The sequence below is a fragment of the Ailuropoda melanoleuca genome, chromosome 1 (assembly GCF_002007445.2).
Source record: "Ailuropoda melanoleuca isolate Jingjing chromosome 1, ASM200744v2, whole genome shotgun sequence".
NCBI lineage: Eukaryota > Metazoa > Chordata > Mammalia > Carnivora > Ursidae > Ailuropoda > Ailuropoda melanoleuca.
The window spans coordinates 134,499,657-134,515,075 of NC_048218.1; the positions used below are offsets into that span (position 1 = coordinate 134,499,657).

Below are 15,419 nucleotides of genomic sequence, written 5' to 3' on the forward strand. Positions count from 1 at the left end.
GCTCTGAGCTTCATTTCACGATGTACTGACACGCAAATGCCACCATTCCTTCTATCTCCCCCATTATCAGATACAGCATGAAATGCTAATAAAGATGTCAGATGGGGGAAATTAAAAGTGCTTAGAAAAAGCCGTGGGCTAGGGGGATTTCCTCCATTTTGAAGTCTTCAATCTGTTGTGGCCAAAATTATTTCTTTCTTCTTGAATGTTTACAGATCAATGTGATTTTCATTAGGTAATAAAGATACGGAAGAACGATCCTGCCAGATCACTCTGAAAGCATAAGCACATTGGGGAAATTCCCAATAAAAACTAGAAACTCAGGGGAAAAAAATAGAAAAAAAGATAAAGAACCATTAGATGGTACTCATCCTCAGATACACTATTGAAGCCATACCGCAATGACTGTTTTTATACATTTTTTTTAGTGTGCTACTAAAGTGTTGTTTGCCAATAGTGCATCGTTTGGGTCAAGCAGACACACAAGGAGAGAAGGAGGGGATGAATATTGGCCACATCCCCCCTAGTGTGACAGATTATAAATTCTAAAATTAACTACCTTTATAAGATATGAATCTATGCATTTCTAAATAATATCACACATTCCCATCATCTGCTTAACAAGTAATTGAGTACGTAGTGATTTTACAATTTTGGTTTGATATGACCATTTTTTGATGGGTTGCTGTTTTAGCTGTCATTTTTAGAACAAAAATAAATCTAAAAAAAGGGGGAATTATTTTTTATTTCAGTAAATGACTTCACAGGACTGAGCAGATCAACCAGAGAGAAATATTCATCCAACTTTCTAAAGCATTTGAAAGAGTACACTTTAGAAAAATGTTTTTAATCGTGGGACACATAATGTTACATTAGTTTCGTGTGTATAACACAGCGATTGGACCAGTCTGTAGGTTATGCTGCGCTCACCACAAGTGCAGCTACCTTCTGTCACCACACAAGGCTATTAGAGCACCGTTGGCTATATTCCCTATGCTGTGCCTTTCATCCTGATAATTTATACATTCCATAACTGGACGCCTGTATTCCTCACTCCCTTTTACCCATTTTGCCCATCCGCTCACCCTCCTTCCCTCTGGCAACCATCAGTGTGTTCTCTGTATTTATGGGTCTAACAGGGCACACTTTTAAAGACAAACCACTGATCTATTAAAGTCATATGAGTACAGATACAATATGGTCTTGCCTAACTTTCCTGTTTTATAGCCAATTAATAAGTGGTTATGGTCAATTATAGTAAGCAGTATAGAAGTACAAATACACTGAGAGATGAAAAGTGAGTGTGTGTGTGTGTGTGTGTGTAGTGTGCAATTCTCTTTTATAGCTTTTTATATTCTTTGTGATAAAGGAAATCTAAAGATCACAGGAAACACATCTGCTTAAAGATTTGTTGACTTACTGCCAGCATGAGATAACACATCCCATAGGAATTGGATGCTATAGTGTCTTTTATAGGGTTTGGACCTGAGTTAGATTCTTCTAAGGAGGGATAAGGACTAATTTTGGATTGGATGCCATCCTTAACTGGAGGGCAATTCAGCAACTCAGTATTTTATGTATGTTTTTAAGGTAGAAGAATAAAGAGGGACTGGGGATATATCTTTGGTAAAAAATACAGTAATTACTCAGAAAAAAAGGTGGTTAGTAGTATTACACCTGGGATGTGGACTTGGGTATATTCTTTTAAAAACACTATGTTCTCTTGTCCTTGCCCCTGTCCTTTCAGAATCATTGTTGATATTCTCTTAGGAATATTATAATCTCAACAACTACAATGTTACGAAACAACTCATTTGTATCACAGCCCTTGTGACTCATGGAGGATGTGGACAAGACCGTAACAAGAAAAATACTAACAGTTGTAGGTTATATAAATGGCTTTGGAAAAGAGGAGACAAGTAAAATATTTCTTCATGTTAAAGTAAACCCTCTACATGCATTGGTTGCACCAAACTATGCAAAAAAGTTAAAATATGTTTTCTAATTCAATTTTGCTGATCTGAAGAAAAATCACTTACTTTTCTAAGATTCGGTGTTCCATTTTAGAAAATTAGGATGATTAATCCACTTGGTCATGTACCACAGGGTTAAAGTTAGTGAATCAAGACAAAGAATTAAAACATTAATGATATATTACTTAGTGAAATAATTAACAATAATGTATTATGTATTATGTATGTATGTAATAATTAACAATAATGTATTATATATTATGTATGTATGCAATAATCTATGTATTTTACATATATGAATCCACTTAATATATATATTATATAATTTATATTATATATATAATATGTATATAATTTTTTCCCAGTGAAATGTTAAGTAACTTGCAGGATCACACATCTAAGTGACGGACCTGCTATTCAGACCAAAATTGTCTCCAGAGTCTGCTTGGAGAGGTTACAGATAAATGAGGTTCACCTTTCAAGAAAGTCTTAAAAGCACTGTGTCTAGTGTCTGGGGCTTCTGTCTTGGTGATTCATTTCTATTGATGGATACGGTGCTGAAGTCATAAAGTCTGCCTTAGTTTCTAGAGTACAGAAAAATATCCAACTATTTGCTCAGACTCAGCCACGACAAAACTTACCGAAGTCTATGAATCAAACAACAGTTTATTGTGTGTATTAATAGTCATAGGTTGGGAATTTGTTGGAGCTGTTTAAGAACTTGGATATAAAGCATATGAGTGAAACAGTGGACTTGTTTATTTTTTCCTAACACTTTCTGCCCATAATTTTCTTTTACTCAGCCAACTCTATTTCATTCTTTAGGTAAAATTTCATAGATTTTTCTTGTAATTGTATTTCCTTAAAAAAATTCAAATTCCAAATAATATTACCATGCATAATAAGCAGAATAGGCATTTAATCTTTCTTTTATCATCACAGAAGAACCCGATATGTTTTCTAAAAAAATAAAGAAAATCGGGGTAAAATGGCACTATTCCATACCGAATGCTTGCTGAGCACCTGATGGGTGTGGCAGAATTGGTTCCAGATTCAGGAGGATTAGCAAAGGACACACAAATCTTACCTTGTCACACACAGGGTTTGCAGAAAGGAGGAAAAGTATACAAATATAAAATGAAAAATAATATAAACAATATATTTCTACTGAAATTATAAAAACCTGATCACTTACAATGCAATATAGATATTTTTGAAAATGTCTCCATCAGTGAGGCTGTCCTTCTGCCAGCTGTGAAGTGAGGATCCATGGATCTCTAAAGGAACAGATGGAGAACAGAATGCTATTCCTGGTGTATTTGACACTGAGGGCGAGAGGATCATTTTTAAATGCCCCCCTCTATGACAAAATTACTTTCAGCAACAATCATAAGAAATTAATACTGGCTAGGAAAAAAGATAGGCAGTAAAGCTTTTCTTTTATGTATATGTGTATATAAAAGCATACCATAATAAGATAAAGAAACAAATAAATTATATCAGTATGATAAGGGAAAATAAAGTACTGTATTAATACTTCTTAATTACATGAATGTATTTCTTATAAGATGGGGAAGACTTATACCTATTAGTCTGTTGTCATTATGGATAATAACAGTATGATTTAATAATGAATAGGAATAATAGTTTTTGAAAACTTAGATTTTCATTTCAAAGGTACTACTCAAATTCAATAAAATATCTTATTACTGAACTAAAATTTGTATTTCCCAATAGAAATATTACACCTTGCATTTTGGGTTCTGTTTCACTGTTTTAATTACATAAAAAAAATAACTCCAAGTGGTCACACAGAATGACAAAATTGAAGTGACTCAAGTTCATTTCTTCATCTTTACGGGAACTCTGCTGTCACTCTTTATTTTGAATCTATTTAAATGTAGAAATATATAATGTCAGCTGAGGGGAGGAGAACAGAAATCACAACCAAAGTTAACTTGAATAATTCCAAACTGTTACACGCTTACTCTCCAAACAAACCCATAGAGGTGAGTCCACATCTATCTAACTGGGAGTTCTCCAAATTACCTGCCCCATAAAAATAGTGTTTTTAAAAGATGGGTAATAAAATTGCGCTAATTTAGAGTTTATATCATTAAAACTGAATAGTAACCACCACCATTATTTAGAACATAGGCCAATAAAAAGCTTTTTATGAGAGAGGAAGGCTTTATCATTCTTTTAGAATCAATTTATCAATTTTTTAGAATTGCTGGTGCATTGTGATGATGAAAGTCAGACTGACTGTTAGATGGTTTTCTCATCGATTTTATATGACAATACATACCCTTCTAGCCTGTGCACTGGCAGACTACTCTCTTCTTTTAGCCTTCGGTAAGCCCCTGGAGGGAAGTAGACAAAGAAAGAAGATAAAATAAAAGGAAATAATTTTGATTAGTCTGAAATCACAGCGCAAAATGAATGCTGTGCATTCTAATCGAATCTGAAAGAAATCTGAATTTTAAAATTAATTCAAATTAGTTTCTATTTGAGATAAATTAAAATTCTAAATTGAAATTGGAAAGCAACTAAATCAAGAATTTAAATTAAATTTAAAATCTACAGTCAATTTTATTTAAATTATTTTAATTTCAATTAAATTAAAATTCAGAAGCATCTGAAATGAAACAGAATTAGCCATAACATTCACCCCATATAAGAAATTCTGAAATTTTGATTTCTAACAAGTTTAATAAGGCTCTACTGACTTGGTAGCATTTTTCAGAATGGTTTGGTACAATAAAACAGACCAAAACAGGGTAACAAAAGTAAAGATGGTGGACAAAAATTATTATAATATGCCATATGATGAATGTCTCAAATCAGATTTACACTATCTCCAAATATGAAATCGTGGGATTGTAGATGAGGATCATAAAATAAACTGAATATATTTTTTGAAATGATAACAGTCTGATCACTTATGAGAAAATACGTTTTTGGGAATATGTCTCCATCAGTGTGGCTGTCCCTCTGCTAGCTGTAATGTGAGGATCCGTGGGTCTCTCTCTACATGTTCCTGGTACTGTTCCCCAGGCCCATAGTATCTGCCCCACCACTAAGAATTTCTTGAGAAAAGAGCTTGACAAGGAAGTTGCAATTAGAAGCCACTATTCATGCCTTTATAAGAGATAATCCAGAAAATCCCATCAAGCCCCATATCCCTGGTTGTATCAGTCACTAGCCAAAAGCCAGGCCTCCCATCCCCCAGCCGCTCAGGTCTGGTCCCTTAGGGCTCTCTGTGTATAACCTGTAATCTGACTCAAGCCCCACACAGCTCCAATTTCTCAAATGTGCTGCTATTCTCTCTAAATTGATGATCTCTCAGAAACAAAATTCCCAAATGATCAAACTCTTCCCTGATCCACAGTACCTTCTTGATCCAAAAGACTCCCAGCCCCTGGGGCTAGAAATGTTTGGAGGATTGTCTGCCCCAATGACTAGAGGCCTCTCCCGGCATGTAGTGGACAGGGGTCAGGGATGTTAAATGACCACATTACTTCAAGTCCTGCAGAAGAAGGTGTGTCCTACCCGATGTGCCTAAGGTCCCTAATGAGAAACACTGTGGGACTTAGTCGTCAGTTAAGACCCTGCCTCCCAGCATCCCTTTCATCTGGTGTTGTCTTATGCTTATTTCTCCTTTTTGACTGGTGGAATTGACTTAATCTTTATAATATTGTTAAATTATAGCCAATATAGTAACTTCCTTGTCTTGGTCTTGACTTTAAAAGGAATTATTCTTTTTTTTTTTAAGATTTTATTTATTTATTCAACAGAGATAGAGACAGCCAGCGAGAGAGGGAACACAAGCAGGGGGAGTGGGAGAGGAAGAAGCAGGCTCATAGCGGAGGAGCCTGATGTGGGGCTCGATCCCACAACGCCGGGATCACGCCCTGAGCTGAAGGCAGACGCTTAACCGCTGTGCCACCCAGGCACCCCTAAAAGGAATTATTCTAATTGGGGTTACTTTGATGGTGCTTTTTGTAGCTTTTATTCTTTCTTGATCATTCTGAGGACATTCTCTGTTATCTTTAACTTGTTGAAAGGCCTGTATAAGGAATGAATGCTCTATTTGACCAATTCAAATTGGTCACTCCTGAACCCTCTCCTGAACATCCAACCCTTAGATCTAAAACATTGAAAATAAATTCTCATGGTGTGCCTGGGTGGCTCAGTCATTAAGTGTTTGCTTTCAGCTCAGGTCATGACCCCAGGGTCCTGGGATGGAGCCCCGCATTGGGCTCCCTGCTTAGCGGGGAATCTGCTTCTCCTTCTCCCTCTGCCGCTCCCCTTGCTTGTGCTCTCTGGCTCTCTCTCTTTGTTAAATACATAAATAAAATCTTTTAAAAAATAAAAAATAAATTCTCACAATTTACTCTTTCTCTGTCCATCCTCTTGCCTTTCTTAGAGGCAATTAACATAAATACTGTCTTTATCATTTTCTTGCCTAAACACAAACACACACACATGCTTGAACAGTAAGTTTTTGTAATAAATTCTATTAAATATTATAAAAAGTCCTGAGGGAGAATTTAATCTCCTGTGGCCCACTTCTTGTGCTTAAGTACAATCTAGTCATGCTGTTACAGCTTGTCCATGGTTATTTATTTCCTACACTGTGTATTATTTCAGGGTGTAAATATACCATTTTTCTCACTTTTCCTGCCTATGGTGGGTTCCAGTTGTCTGCTACTATTAACAGTACTGTTATGCAGATTTCTGAATATATCTCCTGACACAGATTGCAAGGGTTTCTCCTGAGTACGTACCCAGAGTGGAATTAATACATCGTAGGTTAGGTTCAACTGTGCAAGGCAAAAACAAACTGTCATCCAATTTACACCTACCAGCCATATTTAAAATATTCTTTCAACCCACATCATCTCTAAGAGTATCATAAGACTTCTTCATATTTCCCAAAAAAATGAGTATAAAATGGTATTTAATTTGGTGACTTTTATTATTATTTGATAATTTATTATGTTTCTTCCTCTAATATAATTTTCATAAAGCCTGGTATTCTGGCTTTCTTATTGTTCTATCCTCAGAACCTGTGACAGTGTCTGGTACATACACATGCTCAAAAGAATAACTGTCAAATGAATTACTATGAAATCATGCATAACTGATTATAAAACTGATTTTTGGCATCAACTTGGTATTGATATATAAAAAATACACATATAATTAGGGCATATAGTAAATTCCTAAAAATAAGTGTTTATGAGGAAAGTAATCACAGTCCACTTTTTCAACTTAATATTGACATGTATATTTATAAATCTTTATCAGAACTCTTGCAAAATAATTTTTTAGTTTCTGATCTATAAGTTTTGATTCAGTTAATACAGAATGAAATATTGCTAAATCAATTTAGTGAGATTTGAATCAGATTCTCTAAAGCAGTGATTCTCCAAGAGTGGTTGGAAGAACTGTGAGGGGCTCTCAGGCACTTCAAAAGGCTCAAAGTTCTTCTCTTTTCCAACTATGTATCTATGTGAGGCCAGATTGTTTTCAGATACTTTAAAGTAACACATTGCAACAGACTGAATGCCAAAGCAGACACAAGAATTTGTCTTCTATAAGCTACATATTAAAAAGATTTGTAAAATATATAAAGGGATGCCACTCTTCTCACTAACACTTGTTCTGGAAAATATATTTCTACAAAAATGTATCTTGTTAAACTTTAATGAGTTTATTATTTTAAAATAAATGGTTTTTTAAAAAGTGAATGCTGCGAGCACCTGGGTGGCTCAGTCAGTTAAGCATCTTCCTTTGGCTCAGGGTCCTGGGTTGAGCCCCGCATTGGGCTCCCTGCTCAGCTGGGAGCCTGCTTCTCCTTCTTCCTCTGCTGCTCCCCCTGCTTGTGCACTCTCTCTCTCTCTCTCTGCTAAATAAATAAATAAATAAATAAATAAATAAATAAATAAATAACCTTTTTTGGAAAAAAAAGTGAATACTGGAGTGCCTGGGTGGCTCAGTCAGTTGAGCACCCAACTCTTGATTTCAGCTCAGGTCATGAGATCGAACCCCGTATCAGGCTCCACACTCAGCATGGAATCTGCTTGAGATTTTCTCTGCCTCTGCCCCTTCCCTTGCTCACTCACACTCTCTTTCTCTAAAACAAACAAAATCTTAAAAAAAAAAAGAATGCTAAATTTGACCAATTCAGCCATCTTTAAGATATTTTATTCTCTCTGTTAGTCTATTAGTGTGGTAAATTACATTAACAGACTTTCCATTGTTCAGTATTCATTCATTGAGATATTATCTTGACATGATTCTGGGATAAAGTTTAACTTGCCACTGTTTTATTTTTGTCATAGCCTGATGGATCTGACTTACTGGTACCTTACTTACGATATGTGTAGCTTAATATCTGTCAGGATCTCTTCTCACCCAGGCAGCTGGGTGGATGAAAGGTAAAGGAAAGGAGTGAAGGAACATGAAGAATCTACCCAACCTATTTGACATCTAACTCCCTTGCTACTATCACTGAGGAGAGGAGAGCTGCCCCATCCCTGGTACATGAAGTCGGCCAGGTATTCTCTCTGACTCAGAATTCCTTTTTCTAAATTATTGCCCTGAAGGACTGGGATGGCAGAGCTCAGGAGTGATAAGTAGGACTTTCAGAGGTGAGGTAGGAATTTATTCTAACTAGAAACATTTTCTGTTCTCACAGTGCTGAACACAGACAATAGTCACAGAGTTGAGACTTCTCTGCATGAGGAAGACACGATCCCTCCGGCACAAGCATAGGGCTCACGTGCTGTGACTGAAGAATGTCTTCTCTCTCCTCTCCACAAAGGCCCTTGGGGAAATAATTTGTGTCCCAGAAGCTAGTCAATGATCTAAAAAAAAAAACCTTTACTGAGGAAAGAAAATAATAGGGTTGCTAGGAGGTGCTGGATGGAGTGTTATCATAAAGGTGGCTGCAGTTTGAGGGGTTACTTAAGAGACAAGAAACAATCCTCTTAAGAAGAGAATTCTGTCCTATTTTATGTGATGCCAGTCCTCCTTGGGGATAGCCAGCAAGAAAAAAAAAAATACTAGCCACAGAATAAATTGCTAGGATTTTAAACCAGTAGACTGAAAGACAAAGGATTTGGTGGGAATTAGTCTAGAGAAGGAGGTCTCTTGAGAAGAGTGGATCCTGAGTCAGAGGTTGGCAAACTTAGGAGCCCCAAGGGAAGGTGCAAGTGTCAGGGAGAATGACAGAGATGACAGGTGATAGATCTTATTCCGGTGGCAAAATGACTTTTGAACAGTTAGATTAAATGTGAGTTCTAAAGCTGTTTTCAGGGCGAGGCTCTAACATGTATCTTATCACCCAACAGAAAGGCTAAGAATGTATTTTTAAAGAACATTTGTTATTTTTCCAAAATCCTCAAGTATAGATCATTTCTGGAAAAATATACAAGGAAAAGATAATGGGGGTTGCCTCTGGGAATTAGGAAATAGTAGTTGTCTGGGAAATGGAGTGGAAAGAATTACTCTTTATATTATGTCCTTGTTCATCTTTCAGTTATATCCATATGTTTTTCCTGTTTGTTAAAAACCAAAATAATTTAAAATAAAAATCCAAATAAATAATCATATAGGGAAATCGGTGCTTTGTAAGACCTTATGTACTCATTTACTTCCCCCCCATCTTAAAATGCCTAGAGAGAGAGAGAGCATCATAAATTTTTCAGTGCTTTAAACACTGAATTATCTTTAATACCCTAGAAAAAGAGGCTGTTACACACAAGAGCTTTGTGTTAACGGTACTTAGGGCAGTTTAGGAGAAGGGACAGCAGCCAGACAGAGGGCAAAATGTTATAGAAATAGGGTAAGAGCCTCACAAAACCAGGAATGGGAATGTATCATTGAGGGAAAGGGTAAGAATTTGGAGTAAGGGAAGACCAGGGAAACAAAGAGTCGCTCGGGAAAAACAAAATCTCAGAAGTTTGATGGATTTCCTTCTCTCCCTGCAACTGATGCCCAAGTCATTTTAGTATGGATCAGAACTGATGCCACAAGGCTGAATGACTTGGAGACATACAAGTTTCCTTTGTTTTTCAGTTACTTTAAAATCCTGCCTTATTTTCTTCTTCACCATTTAGTTGATGGCTCTCATTTCTGGCTACCAGACTTAAGAAGAAATTACAGTAAATATGTTCTAACTAGGACAGAGCCCAAGGGGAATTTTACACCTTTGGTCTAAACATTACAGTTTTAATGTTCCTGCTATGGGTTATCTGTCACCCCTCATAACGCATGACACATAATTAGCTTTGTCTTTGGTTTAACAATGAACTCATACTGTTAGTTTATGCTCAATATTTGGTGTCCTAACTGGACTATGTCTTTTGTAGCTGAATTTCTGGTAGTAAGATTACTTCAACCAGATACTAGTGCAGAATTACATTTCTACATACATGGAAAACTTTCTATTGAAACCTCTCACATATCCTCTTGTTTATGATTCTTCTGTGGAAGTCATTTTTTGGGGTCTTCTTACCAACCTACCTCAGAGGGTTGTTATGGAGACTAAATGAAATAATAAATGCAAAGCATTTATATCAGTGCACGGCTTAGAATAAGGGCTCCATATGCTACCTCCTGTTATTCCTCTGTCCACTTTATGTATTTATTTATTTATTTATTTATTTATTTATTTACTTACTTACTTACTACTTACTTACTTGTTTATAGAGAGGTAGAAAGGAGGGGGAGAGAGAGAGAGCACGCGTGTATGTGTATTTGTGAAAGCAGAGGAGGGACAGAGGGAGAGGGACAGGGAGAGAGAATCTCAAGCAGACTCCATGTTGCACAGGGAACCTTACGGGGGCTCGATCTCCAGACCCTGAGATCACAACCTAAGCTGAAACCAAGAGTTGCACTTAACCGCCTGAGCCACCCAGGCACCCCCCCTTTCTCTATTATCTAAGGGAAGAATTTTAAGGCAGATTACAAATTTATCAGATCACTTGTTTCCTGCAGCAAAACACTGCTAGCTGATCTCTTTATGGTTTGAAATCTGCTAAAAGACTATCGCTGCCTCATTTCATAGTCACATATAATCCCAGGATTGTTAACTAGACTCTTGTTACTCCTGAAACCAGCACAGTGGCAGCGTCAGGGAACTTGCCAGAAGTGCAGAATCTCAGACCCCAGAACTGCTGAGTCAGAATTCACTTTAAAAAAAAAAAATCCCCAGGTGATTCACCCGTACATTAAAGTCTGAGAAGCACTGCTCTGGAGATTTTATTTGCCACATTACATACAAGTGGATTCTTTTTATCTTTTACCATTTTACCTTGATATTGAAGGTACTGAACTCATTTTCCTTGAAGTACAGGAGATGTGTTTTGCCTGGGGCATCAACACTCCTCACGAGTTTTTCCCCTCCTTCAGAAACTGTACTATGCGTCCAGCGGGTGGACGGTCATTGTCATCATGCATGGACTTCGATCTCTGTTACTCCTTAGTTTTTATTTTTTAGACAATTACAAGGCTATTGAATTATTTGTACTTTGAGGAAATTTTAAAAACAGGGACACCTGGGTGGCTCAGTCAGTTAAGTATCTGCTTTTGGCTCGGATCATGATCTCAGGGTCCTGGGATCGAGCCCCCACATAGGGCTCCCTGCTCAGCGGGGCATCTGCTTCTCCCTCTCCCTCTGCCCCTCCCCTCTGCTCATTCTCTCTCTCTCTCAAGTAATTTTTAAAAAAAGTTTTAAAAGCATCTGCTGCACTATTCATCTAGGAATGATTGTAAACCAGCATAATCCTGATTAATACTTAGTATGAAGCTCTTGAAATATTAAAGAAAATATGAGAAATGTGTAATCCCTGATGTGGACATAAGAATACCTTCTTTTTTCTGCTTTCCCATATTTCTGCGTGTTTTATGTTGAAAACTCATCTGGATTGCTGTGGAAAAATAGTGTGGCCAAAGGGATACAAAATTTACTTTCTGGAACTTTGCAATTTTGTGTGAGACTGACAGACTTGTCACAAGACAGCTCAACACCTTTACTCTACCCTCCTTTCCTCAGCCTTGAGGCCCATATTCCAGGCTCCTGAGGTCTTTGTTTTTAGTGCCCTATGCTTGCTCTGCAATCCTCTCATTTCCCCAGCACATCTGAGACTAAAGTGGAGGTGTCTACACTTTCCCACCTCCCCCCAGATCCTATAAGCCTGTGTAATTCTTAGTCCTTTCTTCCCCAAATTTCTTCATACAATCTCAGAGCTTGCTGGCTCTCTGAAAGGTGTGGATGGGAATGGTCCAGAGGGACAGACACAGGCCTGAGAAGCATCAAAAAGTGTTCCTGAGGTAAGGAATGCTCAGGCCTTCAGAACACAAAATGCTGGCTATCTTTTGGGAGTAGAGAGTGGGTGGGGGGGAGGGGGATACTTTTTATTACTGCCTGAGGTGTTTCCAGGAGCGAAACCAGAGCTCACGGCAATTTCTTCATTATCTTTCTTCACTAAATTCTTAATAAATCACTCGGGAACCATAATTTAGCATTTGGTTGTTACCGGTAACGTAATTCTATATTTTAGGTTTTGTTTTTGCTTTTGTTTTTTAGTTAGGGAAAAATAATTCTCATGTGTTACACAGTAATTCTCTATTTCATATTATGATGCCTTGGGTCGTCGAGGAAGAGAATTTAAATATCTTTCATAGTGTATCACAAAAAAAGGGTTACAGAAAGTCCATTAAAATATTTCTTCATTTTTTTAGACAAATGGATAAACCAACATCATTTCCATCGTCCACAGCACTTTTTCTGGTAAAAACACGTGACACTAAATGATGGTGTTGGACGTGATGGAGATGGTTTCTCAAGTGCTTTTCAAGTGTGTAAATAGGTGAAAGTTGTATATATTTTCACTAATCAGGTTTCACAAAATGAAGTCCTAAGGGTGACAAATATTACATTATCAGTCTCCTTTTCTGAAATTAAGATTAAAGGGAAAGAAAGCCAAATACCATTCTATCACTTTGGATTTTTTCTTCAACATACATTACATCCATACTATTACAATTCCCACACATGCCACACGAATCTTTAACCTGTACATATGGTCTAGACAGTCTAACTACACTTCAAATACTTTAAAACTTCTCCAAGCTTCTCCAAGCTTCTCCACATGTGCTCCATCTGGATGAATCCCCACCCCTACACCTACCTCACCACAACTGTAAATTAGAACAACATTTCTGTGTCCTGTTCGAATGTTTGTTTTCTCTCTCCTGCAGTCTGTCATGGTAAGCTTCTCGAGAGTGAAAAGGCATCAGAAGTAAAATCCACAAAAGGGATCTAAGTCCCATAAAATACTCGGAGAGGGCTGGTAATCCAGGGAACAAACAGCCGCCCTCACTGTCATGATACCAGATCAGCACCCAATCTGCTGTCTGTGCTAGAAACAACTCTCCTGACGGGTACTCACCTCGCTACTTGCTTTCCCCATGTGATGAGTGCAGATTAAATCAATAAGCCAACGGAGGGAGAGGGAGAGATGTTTTACTCCCTCAGGGTGAACAACTCTGTCAGCATGACTGTGAGTTTTAAGTGAAGTGCAAAATTATTTTTAAATACTTGTTAGAAAAGTGTATCTGCTATAAATATAACCTGTGATCACAATTTGTCAAGGCCAAGTGTGTTGGGTCCTTGGAGAGAGAGGGTGCATATTTGCTTTACACTAACAATAACAAGAATCAAAGGCAGCTTGCAAGACTTGTAAATCAAGTGAATGCTACTGAGCAGGTGTGCAGGGGGGAGGTGATGTTGAGAAAATGCTTGGAAGCCACTGTTGAGAGATAAAGAGCTTTTTAAAAAGATTCCAAGAAGTGACTTTTTACCAGTGTGTACATGATAAGGGGTCTAAGTCTACTACAGGTGAGAGATCATTGAGCCATACGAATCTTTTTTAAATGAAAAACAGAATTTTGAAGAGTCAGAACCTGCTATGAATTTCTTTCTTTCTCTCTCCTTCCGTGTGTGTGTGTGTGTGTGTGTGTGTGTGTGTGTGTGTGAGTGAGATGTAGTGGAACTTTATGTATGATACCTCCTTCCCTGAGGTCCTATCTGACTAACCACCACTGGAAAAGCCAAAATACATTTCTCTCCACGTAGATGCGTCCTAGGAACAAGCTCACCAAAAGTGCCCACCAACACTGGCTTGGATGGGTTTTCTCTAATAGTGAGGTTTCATAGAGCCCTACTTGCTTATTGTATTGTCTTCTCTTTCTCAATAGTTTTCTCAGGCAATGTCCTTAAAATTCTTAGAATCTTGGTGTTTTTGACTCTTCCCTGTCATCAGGTCCTGCTTTTGTTTTGAAACCTCCAGGAGTAATCACTGTCCATAAAATAGAGCCAGCTGACTTTTTCCAATCTCAAATCTAGTTTTTACATACATGCATGCTGTATTCTAGCCACACTGAATTATCTTTTCTCCTTTAAGACTTTGTTTATTTATTTGAGAGAGAGAGAGAGAGAACGAGTGGTGGGGAGGGGCAGAGGGAGAGAGAGAGAGAGAGGGAAGCAGACTCCCCACTGAGTGGGGAACCCAATGTGGGGCTCGATCCCAGGACCCTGGAATCATGATCTGAGCTGAAGGCAGACACAACCAGCTGAGCCACCCAGGCACCCCACCACACTGAATTATTAAAAATTTTGAAAGAATATAACCTTCCATTTTTCATCATTTACTTATATATATTTTTTTCTTCAGATGTTCCTAGAACACTCGCAATGATCATCAAGTTATTATTCAGATGTTGCTTCCACAGATTTCCCAGAAAGAATCAACATAAATGACACATCATATATGTTATACCTGTGTACATACTCACGTACACACTGTGCACGTTACAACTATGATTACTGGTCTACTCCCAGGATAGACTATGGGGCATCAGGGACAAGAACTCTCGTTTATTTTACAAAGTGTTTTCCAAAGTGCATGGCACATATCAAATGCGCTCTAAAAATATGTTTAAAAATAGCTATTTCTCAAATTCTGCTAGTTTGTTAAGATAAACCTACATACCTGCATTTTTTGAATCCATTATTAAAATGGTTATTAATAATGCATGTGGTACCCAGATTACCAATGCTGGATTAGGAAGCCAGAAAGAGAAAGCTAACTCTCACCTGAAGGAGCAGCCATCTGAAGCCCAGGAGCCTTAAATACCACGTTTAGCTTCAGAAACCTCCAGATGCATATTATAGGCTTCATTCTTACAAATTTCCAATCCAATCTTCCCCTGGTAAGACATCAAAAGAGGGGTGATACGGAATACATTTCACAGTAAACAGGCAGAGGAAGGAAAAAAAAAAAAGGATTTCTGTGACAATCACTTGAAGCTCAAAGCACCTTCCCCACAACATTAGGTTCTATCTTGGAGAGAAAGGACAGGGACTCTGTC

The 15,419-nt window shown here is 37.6% G+C and overlaps 1 long non-coding RNA gene across 2 annotated transcripts; it reads right to left on the minus strand.

The window, feature by feature from the left end:
• Positions 1-3,189: 3,189 nt before the first annotated feature.
• LOC105236988 lies at positions 3,190-15,196 on the minus strand. Of its 2 annotated transcripts, none has more exons than XR_002142380.1 (3): positions 15,145-15,196; positions 4,282-4,336; positions 3,190-3,250 (listed from the first exon to the last, which is right to left on the minus strand). It is a non-coding gene; the product is annotated as an uncharacterized LOC105236988 (long non-coding RNA). The 2 variants fall into 2 exon arrangements; XR_004623336.1 differs by lacking the exon at positions 15,145-15,196 and adding an exon at positions 7,742-7,771.
• Between the last annotated feature and the right edge of the window lie 223 nt (positions 15,197-15,419).